This window comes from Acomys russatus, chromosome 26 (assembly GCF_903995435.1).
Source record: "Acomys russatus chromosome 26, mAcoRus1.1, whole genome shotgun sequence".
Classification (NCBI taxonomy): Eukaryota; Metazoa; Chordata; class Mammalia; order Rodentia; family Muridae; genus Acomys; species Acomys russatus.
In genome coordinates, this window is record NC_067162.1 from 53304355 (window position 1) to 53312271 (window position 7917).

The 7917-nt window shown below is 43.7% G+C and overlaps 1 pseudogene; it reads right to left on the reverse strand.

The window, feature by feature from the left end:
* Positions 1-301: 301 nt before the first annotated feature.
* LOC127209024 (tumor suppressor candidate 2-like) lies at positions 302-620 on the reverse strand (annotated as a pseudogene).
* Positions 621-7917: the final 7297 nt, after the last annotated feature.

Consider the following 7917-nt stretch of genomic DNA (forward strand, 5'->3'; position numbering starts at 1 on the left):
CCAGACTTGGGTGTGAACTGAGCCATTTGTGCATGTAGCAAATGTCATAGTGGATTCCTTTTTAGGGCCTGAGACTTTCCTTATCATTTTCTTTGGTCAGGTTCCAAGTGTAATCTGTATATTTTTCCCCCTCTGCAATTACCCTCATATTGAACCAGAAAATCTTCTATTACTAAAAATAATTTTGCCAGTATGGCTCCAGTGGGCATGTTTGACAGACTGGGATTGTAACACACAGGATCCAAATTGGGATGTGACCACTGATGACTCTGCCCTCCTCCTCAGTCTGCATAGCTATTTTTCACATTGTTAATGGTATTACTATGTAGTCCAAGATATGGATTTGGACCGGGGAATCCAGCCTCACGATGCCCTGAGGAATCAGATTCTTACATATCCGCCGCGGCTCGGCTCGCTTCTGTCCCTTCTTGGTGACAATTGCCTCCTCATAGAACTCGTGAGCCAGATCCCCATCTTTATCATAGAGCACGGAGCTCTGGCGCGTGAATATGAAGGGAGGCACCACTCCGGCACTGCACCAAAGATTGCTCAGCGCCTGCCGCCCTGGTAGCAGAGGCAAAGGGCCAGAGGCCCCGAGCTTTGGAGCCGTTGCCGCCCATGTTGGCAGTGGACCCGTGGCTGCTAGGCTCTCACAGTGCAGTGGACCTGACTATGCCCTGCTCTGGTCTCGACTTGCAGGTGCCGCAGCTGCTGCCTGATTCTTTGTTTTCTTCTCTTTGTTAATCTATTTACTTGATTTCGAGTGTTATGAGTTCCTTTAGCTTTTGTTAGTTTGATAGCTCTCTGTGGAGGAACATTTTTAATTGTCTCTTGAGCCTAAAGGTTTGCCTCTCATTTCTTGGCAAGTCTGTGTTTTCCAGTTGTAATCATCAATGTTTGGGTTTTTGTTACTTGAGTGATTGACATGATTAACACATTGGCTTTGGGTTTTTCATACTTTCTCATATATTAATGTCTGTGTCCTAATTAGCTTCAGCTCTTAACATTTCAGACCCCACAGTCATGTGAGGGAGCCTCATTTAAGGGCATGCTCTCATCAGAATGTCTGGTTACTATGTCTGTGAGAGATTGTGTGACTGATGATTACTAACTGAGATGTTTTTGATAAGAGCATGGAGCAAGTTAAAACAAAAAATGGTACACAAAAAGTGATTTTGCTGTTGCACAGATCCTGGGAAGTTCTCTTTGGGAAGAATGTGGAAAATATCAGAAATTGAGCTTAATCGGCTGTTCCTGTAGGACCTGGAAGGTCCGAGTGTTTTGAGTAGTTCAGACAAAGGAAGTTAAGGTCATAGGGATTTAGCAGAAAATAGACCCCGGGAAAAATTTAGCTAGAGGACATTTGTGTGATGTTTCTTATTCTGCTCATGCCCTGAGACAGAATTGAAAATCAGTGGGCTGATTCTTGGATGGAATATTGAATCTTTTGAATGGTTAATACCTGTGACTCTCTCAGGACTACAATTAAAAAAAAAAAGCAAAACATGGGCCAGAAGTAAACACAAAGTCTGCGGTTTGTAGAGTAAAACAGCCCAAGGCAGTTTCAGATAGCAGTCAAATGCTGAAACAGAGGCCAGACTTTTCAAGGAGAAAAGAAAGAGGGCCCTTGATGTGGGTTGGAAGCCTAACAAAGTGCCCTAAGGGTAACACTTCCTCCTCCTGCTGAGCCTTAAATTAATGGAAAGAGTATGCAAAGTGATTCCTAGTTGCAGGAAAAAACTTCATATAAAACCTGCTGCTATTGTGGTCCAAGCATGGCAGGGTCCATCCTAACTTAGAAGCCAATCTTGACAGGATTGCCTTATTGTGTTGTTTCTGGAAACAGGAAAGATGCAAAATTCAAATTTATGTTTGGCAGCTTCATAGTCCCAGTGAGGAGATTGTGAGAGTTCATTGCATTGAAGCTGTGAGGATGAAGCCTGGGTTGTATTTTGAGACCACAAACAAGATGTTGAGACACCTAAGCCATTGAGAATCTGCATGGAGAGATGCAGATAGGGAGTGGAAGTAGCCAAACTGAGGGATGTATGAAAAGGTACAGGAACAGGGCCATCTAAGCCCTTTGACATGAAGATCTATTTGTGTGAGACAGAGCTGCAGGATTTGGTGGTTGCTCCGCTGAGCTTTTTGCCTTGGTCTAATCTCCCCTCACTGTGTACACATTCCTATTTACTGAAATGAGAAGGACTATTCTGTGCCATTGTATGTTGGAAAGATAGAACTTGTGTAATGATTTCATAAGATGTGTCAATCAAGAGATTGTCATAATTGTCAGAAGCAATTTTGGACATTTGAACAGTGTACAGGCTGTTGCTTTGGACATTAGAACAGTGTACAGGCTGTTGCTTTGGGCATTTGAACAGTGAACAGTGAACAGGCTGTTGCAGATTATTAGGATCATTACAATTAGACTAAATGCATTTGCACCACAGGATGACCATGAGCCTATAGTGACCAGGGTGAGAATGCAGTTGTTTGAGTCAAAAAGCTCCTAGATTAGAGATTGTCTTTGAGCACTTGTCTGGCCTTTGTGGCTTTCTTTGGGGAGCTTATGGATGCTTTTGTAGGAGGAGCCTTTCTAGATTCTGTTGGTGTGTTGTGTACAGTTTACTCTTGTTCATTCAAATGCTGATTTCTCTACCCCACTATCTAGTTTGCATTGTGATGTTTACTTCAAGTATACCTGGTGTCAAGTTTGTGTTGACATGTCACCATTTGTTCTCTTTATTGCTAATAAAAGTCAACTAGCCAGTGCTGAGCAATAACAGACACTAGGGTGGGACATCCTGGTCTAGTGAGGGGAGGAGAAAGATCAGGAAGGAAAGGAAAGATGCCTGTGGATAGGACCAGGAAACACCAGGAGAAATGAGCAGGACCATGGAGACAAATGGGAGGAAGATGAACTAGCTTGGAGGCTTAGGATAGGGTAATTATTGCTTAGTATTTAGGATAGGGTAGGGTAATTATTGCTTAGTGTTATGCTCTCTGCTAATTGAACAGATCCTCGTCTCTCTGTGTGGTGTTTTTGTTAAGGAATAAGCACTGCTTATCTTAAAATTATAAATATTAATAACCATTCAACAAGATTCCTTATTGGGGATGAAATTTGGTTGTCTATAGACTCAATCCATTTCCTGTTCTTTGTGTCTACTGTGTTGTGGTTGCAACTGATCAGTTAGCTTCCTTCTCATGCTGTCATGCCTGCACCAGTATAGACTCTATCGCTAAATCACATAAGATACAGTAGAAGCAATTGCTACCTAGTGCTAAGCTAATTTGCTAGTCTGGTGTTTTTATGTTTTTAAATTTGTTATTCCTGTTTCTGTTTTTGGAAACAAAGTTTCTCTGTATAGTCTTAGCATTCCTGAAAGTAAGTATGTAGACCAGACAGGTGTCAAACTTCCAGATCCCCCTGACTCTGGCTCCAGAGTACTGGGATTAGTTTGGGCCAACATGTCTGTGTTTTTTTTTTTTTTTTTAACTTTTATTTTTTTTTTTTTAAAAATATTTATTATTTATTCTTATGTATACAGTGCTCTTCCTTCATGTACACCTGCAGGCCAGAAGAAGTCATCAGATCACATTATAGATGGTTGTGAGCCACCATGTGGTTCCTGGGAATTGAACTCAGGACCTCTGGAAGAGCAGACAGTGCTCTTAACCTCTGAGCCATCTCTCTAGCTCCCTGGTTTTTTTTTTTTTAAATAAAGTTAGCGGAAGTTCTTGGAATGTAGGTTTTTGTACAAGGAAGCATATGCTGTTGTGCTGATCTTCATCCACATCTTGAATTTTGAAATTTGGCAGAGAGTGTATTCATGATATTAATACGACCTGAGCCTTCTGAGTCATTGCACTGCAGGTGTGTAACATTCTTCCTACATGTGTTTGCTCTAAATTTTTTGAATGAATATGAGTATTTTCCCTGTATGCATGAACATGTATATCGCGTGTGCCTCCTCTTCACTGCTGTCAGGACTCCTGAACTTGGAATAATGAATAGTTGTGAGCCCCATGTAAATAATGACAATTGATCTCAATTATTTTTTCCTTCACTTTTCTTTTTCTTAATTTATTTCTTATTTTTATTTTTGGTTTTTCAAGACAGTATTTCTTTGTGTAGCCTTGGCTGTCATGGACTCACCTTGTAGACTGGGCTGGCCTCGAACTCATAGTGATCTGCCTGCCTCTGGCTCCCAAGTGCTGGGATTAAAGGCATGCACCACCAATGCCCAGCTTACCTCAATTATCTTCAGTAGCAGCAAGAGCTTTTAACTGGTGAGCCATCTCTCCTGCCCTATTTTGTTTATTTATATTGCTATTTATATTTACTACATTTATATTGCTATTATTTCCTCCTGTTCATTTATAAATGTTTAAACATGCATTCCCTTTTATTAAAATATTACTAATCTTACAGTGTAAACCGGGGTACCTCAGGGTTAAGGAAGATGAATATCAAACAGGAGTGAATGCATAATTCTTTGTATGAACTTCAGTAAAGACCTCTGAGTTCTTTCTGTCTTTTTTGTTTGTTTGTTTGTTTGTTTGTTTGATTTTTTTTTCAAGGGAGTCAGGATCTTAATATGTATTTCTTGCTGTCCTGGAAGTCATGGCATAGAACAGGCTGGCACCTGCCTCTGCCTCCTGAGTGTAGGGATTAAAGGCATGAGAAAGTGTACCCAGCTTGCCCATCATTTCTGTAGTTAGTAATTGTTCCTACAATTTCTCTGATGTGTGATCTGTGTGCTCCTCTCTCTCTGTTTGTTAATTGGCATTTATCTTGCAAGGCTATTTCCTGTTCAAAGGACACAGAAATGACAAATGCCAAGAGCTATGCAGGATTGGCAAAAGCAAGCCTGTGAACCTCTGGAGGCAGCCCACTCATTTTCACAGCTGTATCCCTGGTTTAGGAAAAGCCTAAGTGATTTTGCCTCAAAACTGCTTCCTGTTGCTACACTGTCTTTCCATGCTTCTCTCTTGTGTCAAGCATATGCATTATGTCTATTTCCTGCACAAGCTTATGAAGGTGATTATATAGTTCCTGATAGTGATTTCTGAATTGAGTCAAGTAACTTCTAGCCCTTCTACAAATTGGCAAAAAACTGCTAGGAGTTCTGCGAACCACATGAGTTACACCAGAAAGAAAAACAAGATTGAAACACATTAATGATTAAGGGAATGCATTCATTCTAAGTTTAGTCTAGGCTGAGTCCTAGGTGTTTACCACAATAAGAAAGACCATATTAATATAAAAACAAAGAACAAATGGTTTTCTATACAAGACAAGACAGACACCTGTTTCTTGATAACAACCTTGATACCAAAAACTCTTGCTTGGAACATATAATGTACATATGAAATAAGAAAAAGATAAAAACTTCTGCTTGGAACTCAGTGAGCTTATAGATAAACTATTTAAACTTTAATGAGCAAAAAAATGTCTAGTTAGATATAGTTCTAATGAGATAACTTAAAATCAATAGTCTTACTGTAATTTCCCTTCTGTGTAATGATTGTATAGGGGGGATAAAAATCTAGGACAAGAATAAAAGAGAGAGGGACTTGCTAGAGCCTGTCCTACCCATTAACTACGTGTCTGTGTATATATGTTCACATGTGAGTAGATATATGTATGTATGTTTAAATGTCTACATGTTTTTATGTGTGTAAAGTTGGGAACTCCCTTGTGTGTATGAACGTGAACTTTTCTGCATGTCTCATTGCTTACATGAGCTTATATAGTGGAAGAGCCACAGCCAGGGCTGGGTTCCTCTGAGGACGGCCTGGATTTGCTTCATTCTTTGCTAAAATCAACGCCATCACCACAAGAAAGCTTGTGGAAATCTGCTGGTCAAAGCCCATGTTTATTTTACTTGAATGACCCCTTCACCGCCGACACCCCCAGCTTCCTCATGTCTCCTCAGAAATGGCAGTCCCCCGCACTCAGTTCGCACACGCACACAGCTGTGTGTGGGAGTACGAGCGCAGCGCACTGCCTAAGCAGGCAGGACTGCTTCACCCACCCGACCCGCCAGCTTCTTCATGTCTCCTCAGAAAATGGCAGTCCCCTCACTCAGTTCGCACACGCACACAGCTGTGTGTGGGAGCATGGGCGCAGCGCACTGCCAAAGCTGGCAGAACTGCTTCATGCGCCTGCTCCGCCGACACCGCCCCCCCCCCCCCCCCCCCCCCCCCGCTTCTTCATGTCTCCTCAGAAATGGCAGTCCCCGCACTCAGATAGCACACAGGCCTGGCAACGGCGGCAGCAGGTTCCGCGTTGGTGCGCTCCAGACCCAGGGCCCTGGCTGCGCGACGACATTGGGGGTGTCAACACCACCGAAGGCTCAGGCTCTCACGTGTCCAGGGAGCCATCTCCTGGCGGGTCGGCGGCCAGTGGCGCGCAGGGCGGGAAAACACTCGGAAAGCCTCAGTCCACGCTTCCTGAGGGCGCTCGGCCCCTCCCTCCAGCGGAGGGCGGGACAACAGCGAGTGGAGGTCGGGAGTGCCCGGGCCAGGCCCGCCCACCGGCTGCTGCAAGGCCACTCCAAGGGAAGGTCCTGCCCTGGGGGGCTCAGTCACTCAGCCACTCCAGGCCAACGCGGGGCTCCTTGGGCACGGGTGCTCAGCTTCTGCCCGGACCCACTCAGTCCCGGTACGAGTCTCAGTTCCCCCACCCCGACCTCTCCCCAAAGCGCCCCACCCTTAACTGGCCCCTTCCCAGCTCCAACTGTCTAGCCATCCAGGGAAAGATCCAGGGCTCCTCACCATTTCCGGGGTTCAAACCCCTCCCACTGCTGGTTCACAGGGGGGCGGGGGGAGGTCGCTGCAACCTGGCACCCTCCCCTGGGTCCCCCTGACCCACAGAGACAGGGCAAAGAGGGGGTCGGTTTTTTCGTCTTTAACACTGTTGCTTTCTTTAAAACTTGCAGGCACATTAAATTTCTTCTTGCAAGACATGTATCAGCTTGCACATGAAATTACCCTCCATGTCTTCTAGAACTTGACAACGTTCTTCAATATTATAGTCTCCCAAATTGTAGCTTAAAATATAGTACCAGAAATATATTATATATTATTGGAAAGTAGGAAAGTTGAAGTTATTATATCCACAGTCTCTGAGAACCATGCCTGTTTATTCGCCTCATTCCTCCTCATTCTCAATTGAATTTGCAGACGAACATCAGTAACAGAAACATTTGTCCCCTGACTTTAAAAAGCAAAACATAGTTCAGTCCTACCTACAGCAGCTTGGTTCCTGTAGGTCTCCAGCATCACATCCTTGTAGAGACTCTTCTGGGAAAGATCCAGCAAAGCCCACTCTTCCCGAGTGAAGTTCACATGCTCATCATCACAGGTCACTGCATCCTAAAGTGTGCTGTACATGTGTACGCAGAAAGCAGGACACTGACATCACTGTACATGTCTGCGCCGTTGACAACAGAGTCATCTAACTCTGGTGCTTCCTCCACTCATTTCCAGACACAAAAGTTCTACTGTAACCACAAAGTCATTTTAGAAGGAAACTGAATAATGAGGTTCATCTCCACCAAGGCGCCGCCTTGACACACGTTAGTATTTGCACAGGACACAGTGTTGGTGAATTCCAAAGAAACATCTGACGCTTTATCAATTGAGCTATTTGTTTTTTCTGGCTCTTCTGCTGCCAAAGCCGCTCCTTAGCTAAGGAGTCTATTGTTTAACAGCAGGTGGCTGTGACAGTTTCCTGGTGCAAACAACAGGAGGTTATAAAAGAAAAACCTTAGTTTGCTCTTAAACTTAGTGGCTGGCTAGAAACCTGAAAAAGGCCAAGATACAGTTCTGGACTGGTTTTCTTGTGGTCAGCTAGACAAGGAGAGGGGAAAAAGAGGGAAAAAACTTTATACATACATTATTCAC